The 22,219-nt window shown below is 44.6% G+C and overlaps 1 protein-coding gene across 2 annotated transcripts in view; it reads right to left on the minus strand.

The window, feature by feature from the left end:
• The window catches only part of KANK1 (KN motif and ankyrin repeat domains 1), a 151,258-nt gene that overhangs the window by 113,605 nt on the left and 15,434 nt on the right, over positions 1-22,219 (minus strand). The window contains exons 1-2 of one of the 2 annotated variants that reach the window (XM_044272631.1): positions 15,284-15,368; positions 6,713-6,762 (exon numbers count right to left, since the gene is read on the minus strand). The gene's annotated coding sequence lies outside the window, so the exon portion shown is untranslated. Of the gene's footprint in view, positions 1-6,712; positions 6,763-15,283; positions 15,369-22,219 lie in introns of those variants that run through there. The other variant, XM_044272623.1, reaches the window with a different exon arrangement.

Consider the following 22,219-nt stretch of genomic DNA (forward strand, 5'->3'; position numbering starts at 1 on the left):
CCAAACCGGTTCAAAATAATTTGTGTTCTCACCTGGCCTTAAAAGGGTACCTCTGGATAGGTCATCAGGATCTGATCAGTGGGGCTCCGACACTCAGGACACACCTATATGAGAAGGGATGGGAGTTCCGAGGTCTTGTCTCTGCTTACTCTAGGTCAGTGACATCAGGATCATCCATCACGTGGCCTCGGTGCAGCTCAGCGCCATTGATTCTCTGCTGCAGCCAATGACTGGCTAAAAGAGACATCACCGCTGAAGGGGATCACAGAATTACCACCATTCTAAAATATAACCTTTAATTGTATTTAAATAAAAGTCAATACACCCTTATCTATACAAGAATTAGAAAATAAATAAATACAAAAAAGAAATCAAAAAGTAGGGTCTAATGGTGTAACACATCTAAGGCTGATAGGGAGGTGGTTGAGCAGTTGTATTGGGCCTATAGGGAAAAATGTCCCTGATACTGGCCCTGATGTAGATAATCCTGCCTATATACGGAATAGCCGCCCTGATAAGGGCGATCCCGTCTCTCGTACCTCCTAAAAACCCTAAGGAACCCTAGCGGGAGAGGGAACACAAGAATTAATGAACTTAATAGAAGACCTATACTAAAGTACACAAAATAATAAATAGAAAAAGTACCCGAAGGAGATTAAATGTGGCAGTCAATAATCAAAAGAAAAAGGTGAATATATATAAGGTAATAGAAATGTCCAATACCGTCCCTACGCGTTTCGCCTGGTTGTTGTCAGGCTCATCAGGGGACAAAATTGATCATGGAAGACCGACACCAAAAAGTACTAAAGTGATATTATGTACAAGAAGATTTATTTTTGATTTATAAGCTTTTTTAGAGCTATTTTAGATAAAATAATAACAATATAAGCCGCTGGCTCTAATAAGAATAGTAACACCTGTCAGTAAGAAAACTGAATATTTGATACAGGGGATCCCTAAGTAGCCGGTGGTGGATCGAGAGGTGGGGGTCTGGATTGATGAACTCTACAGATCCCCAAATCTCAAGAAGTGGCTAAGTGACGGTATAACACTTTATATATATAATGTATAATCCGAATAAGAAGGTCCCCCTGACTAGCTGCAAATTGGTTATAATATGAGAGGACACCACACATGAAGAGTCTGGACAAAATTAGATAATTAGACCAAGATATGGTATAAACGATGTTCAATAGGTACCACAGAGAGTAGCTATTTAGATTATAGCAGTGCAAGATAACAGGCAAATAGTGCTATTAAAGCACATGGTACTTGCGTTCCCTTAAAAGGTTAGGGGTCCACATATTGAGTCCATAGATGAGGAAGCCAGAGTCAGATGAAATGTTGAGGTGGCGCTCAGGTGGTGATGTGCGGCAGGTAGCAGAGGAACGCTAACGTGATTGCCTATTTATGGAGTACTTCCGGGTATCGGGGAGGCCGGGCGTCCACGTGATAGATGTGACATGAGGCATGCTACGTAACATGCCCCCACGTGACCGGGAGAATGACGCGGCCGTACATGTGACCTAGTGAGGTCACTGTGCGGGTCACGTGACGGGCAACAGGGAGGCCGGGCGCCCACGTGATCGGTGTGACGCGAGGCCTCCTACGTCAGATGCCCCCACGTGACCGGGAGATTGATGCGGCCGTACACGTGATCTGGTGAGGTCACTGTACTGGTCACGTGAAGTGGGCGGAGCATAGGGGCCGGGATGGCTGATTGCAGTGGCCATCATTTATAAACAGTACCAAAATGTGAGTGGACTCGATATTAAAAAAGGGGTTGAGGAGGAGTAGGGGCAAGGGGGATGGTGGGGGACATAATTAAAGTATCCTAAGGGGAAGTTAGTTAGTCCCGGGATGATGGCAAGGAGAGCCGGGGATCGGATTACAAAGAATAATGGAAGTGTATCAAATATAGGTGTATGCATCCAAAATGGATATATTAATAATAGATAGCCAGGGAATAGTTGATAAAGGGTGACCAACTATTGAATAAATAATTGAGGATCAAGTGTGGAGGGGTTAATCTCCCAGTCAAACTACGTTGTACTAGATAAAAGATAAATTGATCCTATCAGATAGGGGGCCTCAAATAAAGCACGCATAATCTATGTTTTCGTTAAGTCCAGATGGTGCCACAGTGTTTAGGCTGGGTTCACACTTGAGCGTTGCGCAAACGCGCGTTTTTGACGCGCATTTTTATGCGCGTTTTTGTAATAGTAAACGCGCGTTTGACGCGCGTTTGTGTGATTCACTACAGTGTCCTATGGCCACAAACGCCCCAAAAGTCGCTCATGTACTTTTTGGAGCGTCGGGCGTTTTACAGCGCGATCGTACGCGCTGTAAAACGCCCAAGTGCGAACCATTCCCATAGGGAATCATTGGTTTCTCCTTGTTGAGCGTTTTACAGCGCGTAGGAACCCAGCCTCAGTCTGAAGATCCATCTGGACTCTTTCTGTTTTAATAATTTGTCTATATCCCCACCTCGCTTAGACATTTCTAGGACTTCAATCATGAAGAAGTGGATACTTTTAGTGGACCCTGCATGACTCATCCACATGTGTCTGGATATCGGTTTGTCTCGTTTATTTCGGATATCTCCGATATGTTCAAGAATCCGTTTTTTTTAAATTCTTTTGGTCTTGCCTATATACTTGAGTCCACAGTCACATTGAGCCATGTAGATTATCCCAGCTGTGTTACAATTTGCAAAACTGCGAGGATAGAATGTCTGATCACCTAGGCTATTCATGAATGTTTTACCGGGGACTATATACATGCATGCCTTGCATTTACCGCACTTAAAAGTGCCCACTTGTCTGTTAGACAGCCATGTCTTCTTTTCTGGGGGCTCAAAGTGACTGTGGACCAAGGTGTCACCTATATTGCGTCCGCGTCTATAGGTGATTGCCGGATTTTCCGGTAGAACCTGTGTGAGATCAGGGTCGGTCTTAAAAGAGACATCACCGCTGAAGCCAGTTATTGGCTGCAGCGGAGTAGATGATTATGCCCATGCCAGGGACAAATTAAACAAGCCGCGGACCAGAAGATGGATACTCAGGAGCCGGCATGCAGGGCTAGGGCAGAGGGGAACAGATGAGTAGGATTCTTTCCATAGAGGCAGGCTTCGGGCACTAGCTTTGACTCAAATGGACTGTTAAGCATTAATAAGGAAGCAATTTATGGCTGTCTGAACAGTGCCACTTTACTTGTAACCGTACAAAATGAGGCAGGGGTAGATTGCAGTCTGTTGCCATAGGGTATTAGGTAGAATTTTAAAATCCTAGGTGGCAAGTCGTCACCATATAACAAAGGAAGGCTCATTGAACCAACACCTGCATGTCCATATTGGCTAGTAGGGCACTTGGATGCCATACATGCAATCCAGGTTTACATTGAGAATCAGGATAAGCTTCATGCAAACACTGAAATAATAAGGAATGTTGGGAGATTTCAGCTCTGAAGCAAGCACATTTGTGTATGCAGCTGTGGGCTACAAAATTAGTACAAGATTAGGGTCCTCTTTCACAGGTATATTCCAATCAAATAAGGGGCAATCAATGATATGCATGTCGATCTGCTCTTGTTTAAAGTGCCTTTTGCAAGCAGATGTGCTGCAAACAAACAATCTAAGGGTACTTGCACACTAGCGTTATTCTTTTCCGGCATAGAGTTCAGTCCTAGGGGCTCAATACTGATCTGTTTTATCCTAATGCATTCTGAACAGAGAGCAATCCGTTCAGGATGCATCAGGAGGTCTTCAGTTCAGTCTTTTTGCCTTTCCAGGGTGGAGATAAAACCGCAGCATGCTGCTGTATTATCTCCGTCCAAGATTCCGGAACACCGGATCCAGCATTTTTTCCCATTGATATGCATTAATGCTGGAGCCGGCCCCGAGTGTTCCAGCAAAACGGATCTGAATTTGAAAAAAATAAAATGTTGGATCTGTTTTTTCCGGATGACACCGGAGAGATGGATCCGGCATTTCAATGCATTTGTCAGACGGATCAGGATCCTTATCCATCTGACAAATGCTATCAGTTTGCATATACGTTTTGACGGATCCGGCAGGCAGTTCCAACGACGGAACTGCCTGTCTGAATCCTCCGCCGCAAGTGTGAAAGTACCCTAAGGCTGGGTTCAGACCTGAGCGTTTCACAGCGCGTACGATCGCGCTGTAAAACGCCCGACGCCCCAAGAAGTACAGGAGATTCTTTGAGGCGTCTTGTCGCGCGTTCCCGTACATAGACTTCAGCGGGAACGCACGACAATGGGCGTTCGCTTGTCTCTGTATGCGCGATTGCAAACGCCCGTACAATCGCGCATACAGAGCGTACGTTCAAGTACGCTCAGGTCTGAACCCAGCGTAAGGTGTTGCTTGAAGATGCCATCACCTTACACGCAAGCATTTCCCATAGGATATGCCATAAATGTTTGAGGTAAGACAACCCATCTGGGACAGCCCTGTATGCAGCGCCCTATGCCTTTTCCACAGCTCCTATACAAGTGGATGGCAGCGAGGGAAACCATATGGGACAGAGCCATGTAGTTTCTGTAAGTTGTGATGTGAAAACACTACAGCTCCTGCTGTGCTATGCCATTTCTCTAACTCCCACTCACTTTTATGGGAGCTATGAAAACTGCATGGCACAGCCTGCTCAGCTCTTTATGTAGTCCTGTCAACCTCTGGCCACCATATCCAGCCGGGAGAAGGTTGGGGCTGCTGAAGTGTCAATACCCTTTTAAAATGGGTTTTCTGGGCTTCAGATATCCTACGGAGATAGGTCATTAATATCTGGTCAGAGGGGTCAGCCGTTTCGGGCTGCCGCAGCACCAGATTCTAGAGGTGTAGAAAGTGGAAGCAGAAGGCTGTATCTACTGTGCAGTTTCCACCACCAGCAGACTGAAGCTCAGCTCCCATTCGTTTGAATGGGAGCTGGGCTGCAGTACCCCGCACTGACCACTACACAGAATATGGTGCTGTCTGCCTCCAGCTCCCTAGACTATATGGTTTCCTTGGCCACAGCAGCCCATAACAGCTGAACATGGGGGTGCTGGGTGTCAGACCCTCACCGATCTGATATTGATGACCTCTCTGGAGGAGAAGCAAGCAATAACACCTGTAGCCCGGGAGTGCCTAAAAACAAACAAAAAAAATGTAACCGATTTTGCAGATTATATTCTACAATTAAAATACCAACTGGTGTTCATAAATAATACTACTTTAAATATACAGAAGTATATTATACAAAAAAAACAAAAAAAACAAACAAACACACAAAACACAATGGTCAGAAAAAATAAAATTTTAGTGGCCTCCATAAACATAAAAAAGCAGGCAGAGAAACAGAACTAGTGATACAGCTAGCAGCTGCTGCTCACAGCATACATAACCAGCAGAAAGTTGACACAGATGGCCTCAGCTTATCAATAATGTATGGATGTGTAGAGATAACCAGCCACAGATATGACGTGACTACGGGTGCTCAGAACAGTCCTCCCACACACTATTCATCTAGTCCAGGCACACCAAATAGCAAAAGATCAGACGTTCCCAAATACACTTCGAGAGATTCTAGTATTTGCAGATTAGGGCATTAAATCGTTGCATACTGGTCTTGAATTTCCCTTCGGTGATGGTATATTAGAAATTGCTGACAACGTAAACTTTTGCTTTTAAAAAGACATCATAGGGTGGGTCCACCCCTCTGGATCCCATTTCTATGAGCCATAGTAAAGAGGTGTAAATGGCCCGGTCCTGGCAGACTGAAGCCATCCCTGTATTACACAAACAGCCATTGCTTTTAATGGGCGCCAGCTCGCCACAGAAGGCTACATTCACACGAGCGTATCCATTTTGCCGTTTGCAAATGGCTGATGCACAAAATACGGATGTGGTCTGTGGGCATTCCACACTTTTTGCGGGCCCCACTGTCAAAATGCCTATTCTTGTCCACAAAACGGACAAGAACAGGACATGTTCTACCATTTGCGGAAAAGTGACACAGATGACATCCGTGTGCCACCCACATTTTTTTCGTGACCCCATAAAAATTATTGGGTCCGCGTGACATCCACAAAAAATGCGGCTCAGATGCAGACCGAAAATACGGTCGGGTACATGAGACTTAAACACTACACTTCCCGGGAACAATGAGGAGAGTATGACAACCCCTCTAGAGATAGGGGTCAAGGAGGCTAAAATAGCAAAACCTCTTATCTGATCTAGAAGGGCTGAATTCTGGACACTCCGCGCATAGTAGTTTAACCCTTTTAATAGGAGTCTTGTTGAATGCATTTCCATTCCATTACCATGTTACGCGGCAGCTACATCACACTGACCCCTTTAATACTTAGAGTAAATCTCAGTGTAGCCCTGCTTCATAAGGGGAAGCCCCTGGGTAAAATAAGGTCTAGGTCAACTGTCAGTAAGTGGTGACTACACAATACATGCTGCAACATGACGGTAGATGTCAAAAACATCTAAGCTTCCATTATAACATGTTAAAGCTTGTTCTAGCAATATAAATTTTACAAATGTGAGACACCAGCACATACGGCCCCACATAACGATAGCGAACGTCACAATAAAAACAGTCAAACCTCTCCAAAAGACCACCTCTTCAAGAGCATTTCCTTTGATTTTCAGTTCCAGAATTTTACTCTGAATCAGATCAAATAATATGGCAATAAAAAGTAAGAGACTTACCTGATGTAATACGGGGTTATTGGTACATGAATGTAGAAGATCTATTCATCCTGCATGAGAAAGGGGAAACCTATCACAATCCGTATTTGTGAACACGTTGATGACTCTACAGTACTGTATGTCAAGTCCTAAACATGCAAGAAGCGCCACAGTTTAAGGGGGTTGTCTCCTTTCCACCTTTGATGGCATATCGCTAGAATATGCCATCAAAAGACGAGTGTGTTCTTGAGGTGGCACCTGCACCTATCTGTAGAACTGGCCCCTGAAGTGAAGGCGAGCACAGCGCGCATGTCCAGGTACTCTCCATTCACGGAGATCCAAGAAATTCTAAAGTCCCAAAACAATGAATGGAGAGCGCATCGCGCATGCATGGCCACCTCACCATTTATCTGTATGTGACTGCTGGAAATATCAGAGTCAGCTTTCTGAAATTCCATAGCAGTGAATATTGTGTGGCCATGCTTGTGCAATGTGTTCTCCTTCACTTTGGGGGCCTGTTCTGGACATAGGTACTGGTCCCACCTTTTGTATCCCACACTTATTTGACTAACCTAGCAATATGCCATCAAAGTCTGATATGAGACAACCCCTTTAACTAATACAGGATTATTTACATACAGTGTGTGGAAATGGAAACCGCATTATACTGTAGGCTCTGTAAAGCAGGGATCAATACATCTACCTTATATTGTACATCCAATTCTAAACAACCTTCCATAACTCAATACCAATGACTAAACCTGAAAAATATATATAGGAGGAAAATGCTTCTGTCTCCACTTATCAGACTCCTCTCCTACGCTTTCGCGAAGTACACAGGAGGCAAAGAGGAGATGGAGGTTCAGATCACTGGGGTTACAGGTGCTGCTCCAAGACGTCTACGAAGAGTGGGAGCTGCTGAAGAGACACAGGCACAGAAACTCACAAATGATGCTTCCAGTACGTTTTCTATCTCATCCAAGGGCTGGATTCCCAACTACACTGCTCAGCACAGCTGTATAATGTCACTCATGCTTCTGAGGATGTGTTACAGGGGAAGGATCTCCTCTTCTCCATGTGTGCTGTGTATAAGAGCCACCAGCTAAGAGAAAGATGCAGATCCACAGCAATTCACATTACCATTCTCGTGTATTGGAAACAAATATTGCACAAAAAGCATTTGAATTCAGATTTTCATCACGTAATTCACCCTTTGCAGTTAGGCAAGATGATATCAGTGGTAAATCCACGGCCAAATCTGCATCAAAATCCACAAGTGACACAAACAGACCTTGCTGTGGATTTGCATCTGGTGTTGGCAGTTATCCACCACGTGTGAACTTAGTCTTAGGGGTAACTTTTCCGTACTTATAAAGTCCGAACTTCAGCTGTGGTATGCAGGCTCTCTCACATGGTTCTAATGCGGGTTTGTAAGGAGACTGCCATGAAATATACAGCATAATGATGGAGCGGTGACCTTCAAAAGGGCAAGGACTTAAACAAGCAAAGTCCATGGAGAAGAATGAACACAATCTAGAGGGCTGCTAAGCTGATCCTATACTTACCCCTAAAAGGTTTAACATTGAAAATTAAAGAAAAGCCTCTTTTTATAGCGTAAGGGATTACGCCTTTGCGGCACAGGAAACAGACCACATATTCCTTTCTTTCCCTGCTGATTTATGTGGTCTTCTTTGTGACCATGCAAACAAAGACAATTCATCTGGATTCATTAATTGCCAGGAGGACTACGCTGGCATCTCCTTGTAGTACAGTACCAGGCTTAGTGCCAAAGGTCTTTAAATAAAAAATAATGCAGGGGGAAGGCATTGATGATTATTTAGTAGTCAACGTAAGAGCAGCATACTTTATGTGAATGGCGAGAACTGCTCACAAAAGAAGGCAAAGCACCATTCTTGAATGAAAAAGTGCTGCGAAGAAGTATTTCCAAAGAAAACCTAAATAAGTCAGTCTTTTCTTCCTATAAAGTTTTAAAAATCCCATTCAGCAGATTTAGTATTTGCTCAATTTGTTTCCCAATTGTAACAGAAAAGAGAAACCACCAGAGTCCATACACGGGTGGTTGTCAGTTTCTCCTAAAATCCAGAACAACTAATCTGTCAAGAAACTCAGTGGCACATGAAATTGGCGGGGTTCCGATCCCGGCACCCTCTCTGATCAGTAGAGAAAGACGCGGCACCCAAAGCGCTGATGAGCGCCACGGCCTGCTCACAGCTAACCAAGCACGGTGCTGTCCATTTTATAGCTGCTGTGCTTGGTATTGCAGCTCATCCTTGTTCACATTAATGGGACTGAACCGCACCCAGGCCAAGTGACAGATGAACATCATGTCATGTGGCCTAGGGAGAGGCTTAACAGGGTCTCACTTCAGCAAATAGCATTTATTATTAGGTAGAGAAAATAAATACAAGTCACTTACTGATGTATTGCGATTATCCATATTACTTCCTTTGCTGGCTGGATTCATTTTTCCATTACATTATACACTTCTCGTTCCCATGTTTATGGCCACCCTGCAATCCATCAGTGGTGGTCGTGCTTGCACACCACTGATGGAAAAAACGTAGGCCTTTCTGGAGGTCGTGACTGTGGGAGCGCTCATAGCCTTGTGCTTTTCCTATAGTGTGCAAGCACAGCCACCACTGAGGGATCGCAGGGTGGTCGTAACCATGGAAACAAGCCATGTATAACGTGATGGAAAAATGAATCAAGCCAGCAGAGGAGGAAATATGGGGAATCCCTATATACATTAGTAAATTCCTTGTATTAACTTCTTCTACATCATAAATGCCATTTGCTGAAATAAGACAACCCCTTTAAGCACTCAAAGAGAGCCAGTACCTCTTTGAACAGCTGATCGGCATGGCTGCCGATCTCTTATTGAAGACCTATACTGAGGCATTGCACTTATCCGTGTACTGTACGACGCCCCGAGTCACCCATTCCCCCTTCTGACTGAGAAAAGTAATAGCAGTGCAAACTGCAAATCCATGGTAGAAATCTGAAGGTCAGAATCAGATATGAACATAGCATTGGGTGGGGATGTTAGGGCACACTGCAGATTTTCTAATTCACAGCATGTCCATTATGTAGCTAATTTCTTATAGATTTTTGTAACCTATTCAGATTTTGCTGTGAATGTTCATAGCCTTGTAAGAAGGGTTCAGAGATGTGTTGTAACACAGTGGCATCAATGCCAAGTATTCAAGAAAATTAATTTTCCAACATTAAAGGGGTTTGGCACAAATTTTAGGTTATCCCACATCGATAGGTTAGGGCAGGGATCGCCAACCTTCGGCACTCCAGGTGTTGTGAAACTACATCTCCCATCATGCACACTTGCTTGGCTGTTCTCTGGACTCCCACAGAAGCGAGTATGCTGGGAGTTGTAGTTTCACAACAGCTGGAGTGACAAAAGGTTGCCGATCCCTGGGTTACGAAAATGGGGGTTCTGCTCTCCCATTCTAATGGAGGCGTAGATTATACATTAGCAAGAGCCTTGCATTAACTTTTTCTACATAATAAATGCCATTTGCTGAGACAACCCCTTGAAGCATTATGGACCACACATTCTACACGTCTCTCCCCCTTTTGTGCATTACATATGCAGGTACTCCAACCATTTGCACTGCACAGAACTACACTCGGCTGTTCAAATAAAATCCCAAACTCATCTAAAACATCTGAAGAATCTAACTCAGGTAAGAAGCACTCACTGATGTATTTCTCTCATTCACCTTGTTCTCCAATGTGGTAGTAACCCAATACAAGGCAGAACCGCGATATGGAGTTACCGCCAGCCGTAACCATGACAATGGGGTGCCTTTAGAGAAAGGAAACTGGATACATCAGAGAGAGAGAGAGAAGAAAAAAAAAAAAGGAGTTGTGTTCTTGTACCACGAAGGGGCACAAAGCATCTCCTAAGCTACAGTAAAATTTCCTAGTGAGAAATGATGGAAATCTAGATAGAGTCTAGATCTGCAAAAATATCTATTATCAGAAGAAATACATTCCTTTAAGGCTACATGCACACAACTTTTTCTAGTTTGCGGACAAGGATAGGCATTACAATGGATCCGCAAAAAAAAAAAAAAAAAAGGAAGAAGGCAGCCACATGGAACGACATAAAATCGTCAATTTGCGGACTGCAAAACACATACGGTCGTGTGCATGTAGCCTAAGGCTGGTTTCACACGGGCGTTGCAGAAAAATGTGCGGGTGCGTTGCGGAAACACCCGCGATTTTTCCGCGCGAGTGCAAAACATTGTAATGCGTTTTGCACTCGCGTGAGAAAAATCGCGCATGTTTGGTACCCAAACCCGAACTTCTTCACAGAAGTTCGGGCTTGGGATTGATGTTCTGAAGATTGTATTATTTTCCCTTATAACATGGTTATAAGGGAAAATAATAGCATTCTGAATACAGAATGCTTAGTATAATAGCGCTGGAAGGGTTAAAAAAAATTAAAAAGTTAACTCACCTTATCCCCATGATCGTGTAGATCCCGGTCTGTTCTTTAGCTGTGGGCTGAATGACCTTTGGTGATGTCAGATCACATGCTCCAATCACATGGTCCATCACCATGGTGATGGAGCATGTGATCTGACATCACCACAGGTCCTTTAGCCACAGCTAAAGAACAGACCGACCGGGAACTAGGCGATCATGGGGATAAGGTGAGTTAACTTTTTTTTATTTTTTTTTAACCCTCCCAGCACTATTGTACTAAGCATTCTGTAGTCAGAATGCTATTATTTTCCCTTATAACCATGTTATAAGGGAAAATAATACAGTGAATAGACTGTCACCTAGAACCCATGCGTGGAAATCGCACCGCATCCGCACTTGCTTGCGGATGCTTGCGATTTTTACGCAACCCCATTCATTTCTATGGGGCCTGCGTTACGTGGAAAACGCTGAATATAGAACATGCTGCGATTTTCACGCAACGCATAAGTGATGCGTGAAAATCACCGCTCATGTGAACAGCCCCATAGAAATGAATGGGTCAGGATTCAGTGCGGGTGCAATGCGTTCAACTCACGCATCGCACCCGCGCGGAAATCTCGCCCGTGTGAAAGGGGCCTAAGGCCTCATGCACACGACCATTGTTCGGGTCCGCATCCGAGCCGCAGTTTTTGCGGCTCAGGTGCGGACTCATTCACTTCAATGGGGCCGCAAAAGATTGCCCCACAAAAAAAAAAAAATTATATAACATGTCCTATTCTTGTCTGTTTTGCAGACAATAGGCATGTCTGCAATGGGCAAATTGCAGAAGGCACACGGGCGGCTTCTGTTTTTTTGCGGATCCGCGGTTTGAGGACCGCAAAAAAGAGAACGGTCGTGAGCATGAGGCCTAAAGCTGGCCATCTCTCCCGACCCCATGTATTCATGTGCACGTTAAGCTGAGAATGCATGTGTCATGAAGGGGGAGAAATCCCTTGTCAGACACCTATGCGTCCTCCACACAGCTCTGGCAGCAGCTTATCTCCCCAAAATAAAAAGGGGTGAGCACCACATACATTATCCCTAAGTTCACATCTGAGCGTTTTACAGCGCATTCCTACGCGCTGTAAAACGCTCAACAAGGAGAAACCAATGCTTCCCTATGGGAATGGTTCTCACCTGGGCGTTTTACAGCGCGTACGATCGTGCTGTAAAACGCACGACGCTCCAAAAAGTTCTTGAGCTTCTTTGGGGCGTTTTGTCGCGCGTTCCCGTACATAGACTTTCAGGAACGCGCGACAATGGGCGTTTGCTTGTCTCTGTATGCGCGATTGTAAACGCCGGTACAATCCCGCATACAGAGCGCTCCATCATGAACGCTCAGGTGTGAACCCAGGGTAACGGGTCAGCCAATACCACCAAAAATTATCTTTATCTAGTGTGTATAGCAAGCTTAAGAAATGTCTAAATTCTGCCCAAAGCACACAAGCTGCAGTTGTCAACCCTATAACATAATGACTGCCATAGGGAGTCGCCTGGGTTCTGCTGAAGAGCAAATCTGAGAAGTTTACTTGTGAGCTTTAGAATGCAGGGAAGGGAGGCATTTACAACAAATATAGGTTATCAGGAAATGGCAATGTCTTTAAGTTGTTTCTGTAAACTGCAGAATCAGGGTAATAAATATTGAGGTTTGTTTTGCTGTTTAAAGGGGTTGTCCCATGAAAAGTATTCTACAGTCTTTAAACCAGCACCTGGATCTGAATATTTTTGCAATTGCATGTAATTAAAAGTTTTGTATAGCCAGTGAGCTATTCAATAAAATGTATCTGTATAGCGCCACCTGCTGTTTGTTCTTTTTCCGGCTCATTAAGGCGGCTGCACATGCTCAGTTTCATCCTTCAACTGCCTCCTGACCTGTGATAGGGCGAGAGCTCCAGCAGAAAAGACGACACGCCCCTGAGCTGCCAGCTTGATATAAATCTAGCAGAGCAATGAATGGGAGACCTCTGGATCCATGTGAGGTACAGGGCAGGTTCTGGCTTTGTTAGAAAGAGACTGTCATGTACTATAATGTCCGATTTTCATTTTTTACAATAATCATGGGATAACCCCTTTACCCTTTGCTGCCTTACAGGAAGAAAAAAAAAAAAAAAAAAGGAAAATCTGCAAAATGGGGTCATTTTTTATGGGATGTCTTCAGTTCAGTCACTGAACAGCGTTTTGGACGGAGGAAATTCTGCAGCATGCTGTGGTATTATCTTAGTCCAAAAATTCCAGATCAGTCGCCAGACCCAGCAATAATTTACATTGAAATGTATTAGTTCATTAAAAAATACTGCAATGCCGGATCAGTTTTGTCAATTTGTCCTGGGCGTGGTTATCTTCTCCCTGGCTGCCAGCGCATCCAATCAGAGCACCCCGCTCTTAGCCAGGGAGAAGGAGCTCAAGTTTTCGGAGGAGAATGAGCTGCAATTCTTGTGAGAACTTGAGCTCCTGCTCCCTGGCTAAGGGCTCATTCAGACGGCCGTATGCTGTCCGCAAAAATGTGGATCCGTTTTTTTTGCGGACAGTTCAGCATGTCTGCAAAAAAAGGATTGCATTCCGTTTTTTTGCTGATCCATAGACTTCAATAGGGCCATGTCCTGATTTTCACTGACAAGTATAGGACATGTTTAATTTTTTTGCTGAGCCGTGCAATGGAAGAAAAGGGCCACATAGAAGTAAATGGGACAGCATCTAATTAGCAAAAAATCGTAACTGCATTTTTACGGACAGCATACGGCAGTCTGAATGAGCCCTAAGAGCGGTGAAAGGTCCTCTAAGATTTTTTTTTTTTATATTATATGTTATTTTAAGTCATTTCCTAATCCACATTTGTTTGCAGGGCAAGTGTCCTGCTCTTACCCCCTTTTTGCTTCCTTTCGCAGCTCTCTAGCCCACGACTATTTTACAGCACCAAAGTCCGGGTCCCCATTTACTTCTATGGGGTTTAAAGGTCAAGTTAGTGTACCTGAATCTAACTTTAGTTCAAAGTTCGGCCGAACATGAACATCCATGGGACCCATGACGCCTTACAGGCATCTAAAAGAATCACACAAAATTCTCTCTTCATTACATAAAAACATCCAGAAGATATAAAATAATCATTGTAAACCTGTCCCAATAATGGACAACATGTCGGTGGCAGTTTGTGGGATCTAAATCCAGATGCCGTGCTCCCCTAGCCAAGTGATGGCATAGACCTTACATACAAAGATTTATTTTGCGATGATAAACCGTGATCTTGGAAAACGAGAATCATAAAGGGGAGAAACGTTCCATCAGAAATGAGGAAATGCAGTACGGTGCCCAGCCCCCACTTCGATGAATGGCCTCATTGAAGACTTGTGTGTGACAGGTCTCAGTGAATCCTATTCACCAGCTCTGTGAACAATGCAGATCATGCAGCAGAATGCTAGGAAGTTGGCACAAAAGTACTCGGAAGCAGACCAGCGGCAGTGAAGAGGACTCAGTGTTCACACATATGAGGAGTACGCTCTTTTCAGCATGCATATGCAAATTCTTCTATTTAAAGCCCCTACAACTTGATCTTGCTGGGTGTCTTATCAAAGTAAATCGGTGTGCAGGACAGCAAGTGTCTAGGTTCTCCTTCTTAATGGGGTTTGCCCACTAATAAACGCCAAGGCTTCCTTCACACTTGCATTTTTGCCTCATCTGGCAAGGATCAGCAAAAACGCTGATATGAGTGGTAATAGCACCGCGGGCGGCCAGATCTGCACGGCATCATTGTAATCTATGATGCTGTGTGCTCACAATCAATGCCGGCTCCGGGACATATGGCCTGCTCAAGGACCGTATATCTCTGAGGGCAAGTGGCCCAAGTCCTTTTCCAAGACAAAAACTGGCGTGGAAAATGATAAATGAAACGGCCCGCCCTCTTTTCTCAGCACTCGGAAAAAAGTGGCGTGAGGGGCCGCAAAAAAACATTGTGACAAAGTTAGTGACATTAATACACCAAAAAAAATGACGTAACATTCATAATAAAGGTCTCCCATAGTTTGTAGATTAAGAACTGGATTTCTAAAGAAGGGTTATGGACCTGTTCACATCACATATGGCTATCCTTACCAAACATCCATTTGATCTTCCTATCGGATTTGGTAACAGATCAATACGTTTTGAACGGGACTTTTTCTCATGGCCCAGCTGAAAAGTTTCTGCCCGGTTCAGTTCTTCCAAGAGGACAGACAAAACGGAGAATGTCGAATTTTTCTGTCCAGCCAGATGTGGCAACAAAATATTACTACATAGATGTTTCGTACTTCCAAAAAAAAATAAAAAAAATGATGAAATAAAATGTAGTCGGAGCCTAGCCTACATGTCTGCAGTTCTACCTTATCACACCAGACTAGTTAAGCCCCCATAATGACTGGGAGCAGTTACTGAGTCAATGATTGCTCTAATGGAATGGTATGTGCTACACTCGTCCCCAATATCAGAGGCATGAAAAGCCTACGTCATAGATGTAAATATTAGCTTTAGCAAGGGGGTCAGTGCCAGAGGGCCTCTAGGGTCAATGAAGCTCTTCAGCTGCTTACACAAAGCATTCCTTTCCGTATGAGATACAAGTGAAAGGAGACTAATTGCCCTCTGTGGCGACATATCTATAAAATAGCTAGCATCATCATAGACAAGGAAACACTGCTCGGAGAGGCATGCCTAGAAGGAGCATTTAAAGGGCATCTGTCAGCAGATGTATCTATGACACTGGCTGACCTGTTACATGTGCACTTGGCAGCTAAAAGGCATCTGTGTTGGTCCCATGTTCACATGTGTCCACATTGCTGAGAAACAGGAGGTTTTAATATATGCAAATAAGCCTCTAGGAGCAAGAGGGGCGTTACCATTACACCTAGAGGCTCTGCTCTCTCTGCAACTGCCAAACCTTCTCCACTTTGATAAACAGGACTATGAAGAAAAAATAAAATTAAAAAAAAAATAACCACACCTGGCCCTGTCAAAGTGGAGAAGGCGCAGCAGTTGCAGAGAGAGCTGAGCCTCTAGGAGCAATGGCAACGCCCCTGGCCCTAGATGCTCATTTGCATATATTAAAACATCATTTTTCTCAGCAATCTGTGCACATATGAACATGGGACCAACACAGAGGCCTTCAGCTGCCAGCTGTACATGTAACAGGTCAGACAGTTTCATAGGTACAAGTCTGCTGACTTTTAAAGTGGACCTCCTATTCCATGAAAAGTATTCCTATGCAATGAATATAATATTTCAAATGAAGTATTATTGCCATAGATGCAATAAATATATTTTTCGCCCCATAAGACACCCCCCCCCCCCAAAATGCCCCTGCATCTTATAGGGCAAATGCTGACATTTTTACATTGCAGGCTGCGATGTTTGAACGAGCGGGGAGGAGCTGGGGGTCAGTAATTGCAGCCCCGCCGCTCCAGTGCTGCACTATACAAATATAAAATGTCTCATTCAATTAAAAGTGATTAAACATCACCCCCCCCCCCCCCCCACACCCTTTTAATATTACCGTACACCCTAACAGCTTCTGTAGAATGCAGGCAAGCAGGCGGCAGCGCAACTCCCTGATGTCACGCGCCTGCGCCGCCTACTTTATGAATAAAGCAGGCGGCACAGGCACGTCAGTGAGTGACGAGAAAAAGAGAGAAAGTCTAAAATTTGCTTTCCAAAGGGAAACATAGGCTCATTTCAGAGGAAACGCTCTCTCAACAAAGCAACAAATAGGGGTACCACGAGTCGAACCCCCACTGATCTGATATTGATATAAATAAGAACCGCAGAAGCCGAGGTCAGGTGGAGAGATCCTTCTGGTTACTTGCACACAGAAAAAAGATGAAGCGCTGCACTCTGCTATTTTCAGAATCCCCATAGAAATTAATTGGAGCGCACCACGCTTGCACAGCCACCGCTTCCATTCACTTCTATGGTCTGATGGAAATAGCAAGCTCGGCTATTTTGGCCAGCCCCATAGAAATGAATGGAGGGCAGCCGCGCATGTCCACTGCACCCTCTTCACTTTGTAGGCTGGGTTTACGAGATAGGTGTGAATACCACCTCTGGGACCTGCACCTATCAGACATTGGGGGCATATCCTAGCGCTATGTCCCCATTGTCTGAGATGGGAAAACCTGTGTAAGTCCATTGGTGTCTCAGTGATAGGGGAGTGTCTATAAGTAGCTGGTGGGAGGAGCTATAAACTAGCTGGGTGTTGTTAGAGGCAGTGATAATAAAATGTATTTATATAGCGCCACCATATTTCGCAGCGCTTTACAAATTCATAGGGTTCATGCACGAAACAAAAGTAACTGGCTAATATACAACTGAAACACTAGGAGTCAGGGCCTTCCTCGCAAGAGCTTACAATCTATGAGGAATTGGGGGTGACACATAAGGTAGTTGATTGTGATAAGTAGGATTTGAGCCATTATTGAACTGACAGGAGTGGTGCCGGCCAATCTGCTTCGGGTTTGGGACTACTAGAGGATAGAGTTCAGGCCAGAGGAGTTGGTGGAAAGAGGTTTAGTCGGGGAATAGTCAGTTTAGGTAGCTTGATAAGCCTGCCTGAAAAGATGTGTTTTTAAGGCACGCTTGAAGGTGGAGAAGTTGTGAATTGACCTAGTATTCCAGGGCAGAGTATTCCAGAGAGTAGGTGCAGCTCGAGAAGAGTCTTGAAGACAGGAGTGAGAGGTACGGATTATGGAGGTTATTAATCTTAGGTCGCTAACAGAATGGAGAGCACGAGTAGGGTGGTAGATGGAGATAAGAGAGGAGATGTATGGAGGTGCAGCACTGTGGAGAGCCTTGTCCGTGAGGGTGAGAAGTTTAAAAACTGTATTCTGTGGTGGATGGGCAACCAGTGATGTGACTGGCAGAGACTAGTAGCATCAGTATAGCGGGTGAATAGATAGAGGAGCCTGGCTGCAGCATTTAGGACAGACTGAAGGGGGGAGAGTTTAGGGAGAGGGAGACCGATTAGTAATGTGTTACAGTAGTCAGGACGAGAATGAATCAAGGCAACAACAAGAGTTTTTTCCGTTTCCACCGTAAGAAAAGGGCGGATTCTGGCGATATTCTTGAGGTGCAGACGACAAGCACGTGTAAGTGATTTCACACTAGCGTTAATATTTCCCAGTATCAAGATCCGTCATAGGGTCTCAATACCGGAAAAAAAACGCTTCCGTTTTGTCCCCATTCATTGTCAAAGGGGACAAAACGTAACTGAACAGAACTCTCCAAAAAGCATTCCATTCCCATACTGGAGAGCAAACCGCAGCATGCTCCAGTTTGTTTTCCATCCTGGGATTGCGGAGCAAGACTGATTCGGCATGACCCACAATGCAAGTCAATGGGGACCGATCAGTTTTCTCCGACACAATAGAAAACGGATACATCCCATCGACTTTCATTGTAGTTCATGACAGATCCGTCTTGGGCATGTTAAAGATAATACAACTGGATTCGTTCATAACGGTTGTATTATCAGTAACGGAAGTGTGAAAGTAGCCTTAGAAAGAGAGATTGTCATGTATTATATGATGTCTGATTTTCAGTTTTACATTAGTCATGGGATAACCTCTATGATTTTGACAGAAAAAAATATGAGGCATGCTCCTTTGGAGACATCAGCTCAGTACTTCTAACAGCTTTAACCCAATTTAGCGCTCTACTTATCTTGCCTCCCCTTTTCCCAGTAAAGAATTTTAAATATGTGCCAAGTACAGGCACCGATTGGGACTGGTTCTGGCTTTTGTAACAGGAAGGGATTTGTTGCGTGGATTAAAGTCTCAACACATAATTCACATTCTTGTGCATTACATTTAGAAGAGAGATCCAAGGGTTCTCCTGACAGATCATGCGAAAAGCCACAGAGCAGGTGCAGGAGTGACTGGACCACCTCCAGTGTCAAACTACTAAACAAACATTAAAATGCTGCATTTCATGAGCCTTGGATCGAAAAGGAGTCGTCTGGGCTACAGAATAGGATAGATCGTCAAAAATCAGATCGGTGGTGTTCTGACTCCCAGCACCAGTCAGTTGTTTGAATGGGCCATGCTGCTTTTGTGGGTGCTGTTCAGTGTTTGCCTGTCCCTTGTAATGGCGGTGCAGGGTAATTACAATGTTCAACCCCTTCAAGTGAACTGAGAGGAAGCTGTAATTACCCTGCACCGCCGCTACATGGGAGACGGTGTGCAGGCAAACATTGACGAGGACAGGTCTACAGCCTCCTTCAAACAGTTGATCGGAAGAGATGCCAGGAGCAAGACCGCCACTGATCTAATATTTTTTATTTGCTAGTTTATTAGAGCTAGGCATGTATACCCGAGTTAGTCTGTCAATGATTGCCAAAGGATCTGTAATTACCTTATAATAACAGCTTTCATTAATGTCCTCTGTCCCTTTCCACTGCTCCCTTAAAGGGGTTGTCCGGGTTCAGAGCTGAACCCGGACATACCCTTATTTTCACCCCGGCAGCCCTCCTGAGCCTGGCATCGGAGCATCTCATGCTCCGATGCGCTCCTGTGCCCTGCGCTAGATCGCGCAGGGCACAGGCTCTTGTGTTTTCAATAACACACTGCCGGGCGGTAACTTCCGCCCAGCGGTGTGTTCGGTGACGTCACCGGCTCTGAGGGGCGAGCTTTAGCTCTGCCCTAGCCGTTTTACTGGCTAGGGCAGAGCCAAATCCCGCCCATCAGTGCCGGTGACGTCACCGGGCTGCCTGTCAGCCCCATAGAGAGCCCCGGTACATCACCGGAACTCAGAAAAATGCCATTGCCCTGCGCTATTTAGCGCAGGGCAAAGGAGAGCATCGGAGCATGAACTGCTCCGATGCTCATGTCAGGGGGGCTGCCGGGGTGAAAATGGGGATATGTCCAGGTTCAGCTCTGAACCTGGACAACCCCTTTAAAAGACCGTTGCTATGGCTTAGGTCTTCGGCTAGGAAGGTCATCAGTATCTGATTAGTGAGGGTCCAAGAGCTGGGACCCTCGCCGATCAGCTGGTTTAGAGGGCAGTGGCGCTCACAGTAGCAGTTGGCCTTCTCTCTGCTTTTCCTAGGCCACCAACATCATTTATGAAGGGAGCTGTATTTCTGTAATGTATTTCTTGTATCTTCCGTTCTGGGCTGTAGTGACATGTCCTTGCAGCTCTTATTTCCAGTGATTTTAATGTTAATGGGGGTGTCAAAGCAGCCACAGAGGAGTGTATGTAATTAGCAGGTGTTAGGGGCGGTGCTAGAACTGTGACAGAGAAAGGAGAAGTGCATCATGGGTTTGGTTGGATACACAGCAGGAAGTGCCATATACAGGATGCAAACCAACCAGAGTGAATGCTTTACATCAGGCATGCTCAACCTGCGGCCCTCCAGCTGTTGCAAAACTACAACGCCCACAATGCCCTGCTTTAGGCTGTTCCGGCATGCTAGGAGTTGTCATTTTGCATCAGCCGGAGGGCTTTAGGTTGAGCATGCCTGCTTTACATGATAAATAATGCGGCAGGAGGGTCCAAATTGCAACTGCCTGCTTGTCAATAATAGCCGTTATTGCTCGTCCACATACAAATTCATTGTTTCTGGGCAGAAGATCAGTGTTCACACAGCACGATCTGTGACCCAGAAACAATGATTAACGTGGCTACATGAAAGATCATTTCAAAAACACTGGTTCATTGGGTGATCTGCAGCACCATTACATAAGCAGGTTATCGGGAACGAACGGGCAGTGTACATGTGCTTTAAGAGGCTGCCAGACACCTTATCCTCCTAACACATGCCAAACAATGTTAGGTCAGCTCCACATACAGTATATTAGTTTTGTCCGGCTAGACATTTTTTTTGGCTGGGAGCAGTACACAACTAATATAGGTGCACAGCACTTCAGGGCTCAGATCCAGCCTGTATACTGATAGCGCCAGACCGAAAAACTGAGCATGCAGCGTTTTTTCTGTCCGGCAACTCACAACTGATGCGCCGAATGTATGATAACGAACCCATAGAAAACGATGGGATCAGTTCTGGCCCAGGTCCTCTCAGGCATTTTCTGCTTCATGTCGGAGGGGAACTGAGCCGGACAGCCTTAGCCCCCTATACGTTAGATGGCTGGTCTTTGTGTATGACCACTTGGGTTTTCAGAGCTTGGAAGGGGGGGGGGGGAAAAAAAAATTAAATAAAAGGGGGAATGACCGGTTCCAAATGTCTTTTTTCGGCCTTATGTACTATGTTGCAGTGCTGCTGTTTTGGTGGTCCATGTCAGCCTCTGTTTACTTGGCTGCAGCCATGACGTACTCATATACCATGTACTGCTGCAGCAAAATAAAGGTCAATGGGGACCACCAGAGCTGGAACAGCAGGTGATTTACTGGTTACTGGCCAATTTTTTTGTGAACTCTGAAACTTTTCTTCCAGTCCTACAAGAGTCTGAATTATCTATGACAGTAACAAGAACTAGACTGTGCCAAATTAGAGGATTTTGCTTTCTGTATACTGTAATAGCCTCAAAAAAAAAATAAATAAAAAAAAATAAATCACAACACAAAGTATTCAGGGAGAGGAGGAATCCACACAGGGCTGTGACAGCTGGCTAATGGTCAAAGTCCTTCTCTGGTGTCCTAATTTGTATGAGGAAATGATTAGTCAGGAGATCAAAGCACGGCTGGGGTGAATGGATATTTGGCCAGTACCCAGGCTTTGCTTTTAGGTAAATACTGGGGCTCCTTTGTACATTAGCTAACTTTCTATTGACCTATTGGCTTTCCTTGATGTTGTCCAAAGCTTTTCTGAAGCACAGAGCGTTACACTTATACTCAAAAATATTGAATATTATATTACAAGATGTTTAATAAAGAAAAAAAAAAAAATCTAAATGCAAATAGAACATGATCGCAAAAAAAAAAAAAAAAAAAGTGTTACTATATTAAACTTCTAAAATTAAGAGGTCTTAAAGAAAAAAAAAAAAAAGAAAAGAAAAAAAACACTGAATTTAACTAGTGTCAAGTCTACAGTGGTTGTTTCAGGAGTTAGAC

This window comes from Bufo gargarizans, chromosome 1 (genome assembly GCF_014858855.1).
Source record: "Bufo gargarizans isolate SCDJY-AF-19 chromosome 1, ASM1485885v1, whole genome shotgun sequence".
Lineage (NCBI taxonomy): Eukaryota > Metazoa > Chordata > Amphibia > Anura > Bufonidae > Bufo > Bufo gargarizans.